Consider the following 2,601-nt stretch of genomic DNA (forward strand, 5'->3'; position numbering starts at 1 on the left):
GAAGGCGGGAGCGAGCGTACGCGGCAGCGCGGGGCCCGCCCGTCGGGGGCGGGGCGAGGCGAAGCCCCGCCCCCACTGGGCTTCCGCGAGGGCGGTGCAGAGCCGGCTGGACCCTGTTGCTGCCAGGGTTTGCATGTTCCTGATCCTGCATTTAATGATCCCGCCGCCCTCCTCAGCCCGGTGAAAAGTCCCTGACCTCCAGACTGCCGTGTGTTTTACTGGTTAACTGGCTGGTCCTAAGTCCCCCCAAATGTGACTCTGGGGTGCATTTTAAGGGATTATTAACTGGGCCACGGGAACGGCGCTTACACACTCAATACACTTAAAGGCTAACGTTTCAGAGCTTTTGTTCCCGGATCAGAGTGCCGTTGACGTGGGAAGGTCGCAAGGTGGAATTTAAAACGCGGGCATGAATGTTAAATGAGACCTACTGGTGTAATAAAAGAATATTTGAAACAGGCAGTGCTCAGTGCAGTGAACTTTTAAAATTCCTATTGCACCTTTCACAGTTACTGTTCTCTGGTGTAAATCCAGAAGATGTTTCTTGAATGAATGAGTGAAAGGCACGAGGCACCAGACCAAGGAGATACAAAACCGAAAGCGATTGTTCTAGTCCTTCCGGAATCGTAATTAGTTCCTTTTTTTTTTTATTAAGTACATAAAAACACATACACATACAGACACGATGTAGAAGAATGTATTATGAGCCACGACAGAGTACTGTTATGGTCTAAGTCTGATCAATACAGATTATAGGTATAAGATATTGATAAGCAGAATAAGTAAGATAAAATACAATAGGATAATAGGAATGAGTACTATGAGATAAGTAATGTTAAACTGCCCTAGTAATAAGTAGAAGTAAGCCTAGAACATAATTCACCAGGATTGGGGCTGGGGTTGTGGCTCAGAGGCGGAGCGCCTGCCTCGCCCATGTGGGTTCAATCTTCAGCACTACATGAAAATAAATAAACAAAATAAATATATTTTTAAAAAATAATAATAATTCACCAGGATTAAGCATAAGCAATCGCAGGATAATTATGTAACTGTAAGACATAGGATATAAGCTTCAGGAAATAAGATATAAAACGATGTAAGGTGATAAGTGTAAATTAGTAGGCCAGTATAGTTATAGATAATATAGGCTAATAGGTTAACATAGAGATAAATAAGTTTAAATCAGCATAGCCATAGACAAATATAGATTGATATAGCCATAATGACTCCATCTTTGTAACCCTTCTGTGAACTTGTTGTGTAAGCTATTTAAAAAAAAATTTTTTTTAATATTTATTTTTTAGTTTTAGGTGGACACAATATCTTTTTTTTAGTTGTAGTTGGACATAATATCTTTATTTATTTTTATGTGGTGCTGAGGATCAAACCCAGTGCCTCACACATGGGAGTGGAGCGCTCTACCAATGAGCTACAGCCCCAGCCCAGACACAATATCTTTATTTTGTTTTTTTTTTTAATGTGGTGCTGAGAATCGAACCCAGTGCCTCACGCATGATAGTTTAGCGCAGTACCACTTGAGCCACATCCCCAGCCCTGAAAAATTTTTTAATATTTTATTTTTTTGTTATAGTTGGACACTATACCTATTTTTTTTATTAATTTATTTTTATGTGGTGCTGAGGATCCACCCCAGGGCCTGACTAGTGCTAGGCAAGCACTCTACTGCTGAGCCACAACCCCAGCCCAAGTAGGCGGTTTTGATAATATTAAGAAAATTGTTTTTTTGTATTTCATACAATGTACCTGAACCCAGGATGTGTGCCCACAAATGTGCTGGAACCCAGGATGTGGTTGTCTATTTTTGCTCTGCTAACTGCTTTCTCAGCTCCTGTATTTGGCTTGCTTGCAACTTGCAGATCCATACCCTCTGGTTTTCTTCCTTAAATACTCTGGCCACAAACAGCTTAGGGCTATTCTCCCATATAGTCACTTGGACTCAGTGAGGGACAGTCTCTGGCCAGATAATAAAAATCCTTGAATTGACTTTTAATTTGAACTTAGAGTGTTTTCTGAGCAATGGCCTCATGACACTATAAAGGGCTGGGAAGACAGAGTGAAGATGGGGAATATAGGCAAGTATCTATCAAAGTATAAAGACTGAATAAATAATAAGTAAGACCCAAAGTTTGTTTATATGAGAATATGTATTTGTAGAACTGGTAGGGAAAGTAATTAAATTTTGCTCCAGACAACTAACTCTGAAAATTTAACCACGGAATAATCCAGAATACTAAAAACCAACAAGGTTAGGCCCTAGGAACTCATTTTTAGAAGTCAAAATGTTGAGCATTGGCAATTTAATATAGATCAACCTAATGTGTGCACAGAGGTATTCATAATATATTTTATGATTGTGAAAAAGTGAACAAACTAATGTCCAACATGAGAGAGAGAGAGAGTTAAATAACTGTGGCATGAATGTTCTTCTTTTAAAAGCCTCAAATGGGGGCTGGGGTTGTGGCTCAGCAGTAGAGCGCTTGCCTACCAAGAGCAAGCTGCTGGGTTCGATCCTCAGCACCACGTAAAAATAAATAAATAAAATAAAGGTATTGTGTCCAACTATAACTAAAAAAAAAAAAA

The sequence above is a fragment of the Marmota monax genome, unplaced genomic scaffold (genome assembly GCF_021218885.2).
Source record: "Marmota monax isolate L192 unplaced genomic scaffold, Marmota_monax_Labrador192_F-V1.1 WCK01_AAM20220418_F8-fsc00029, whole genome shotgun sequence".
Lineage (NCBI taxonomy): Eukaryota > Metazoa > Chordata > Mammalia > Rodentia > Sciuridae > Marmota > Marmota monax.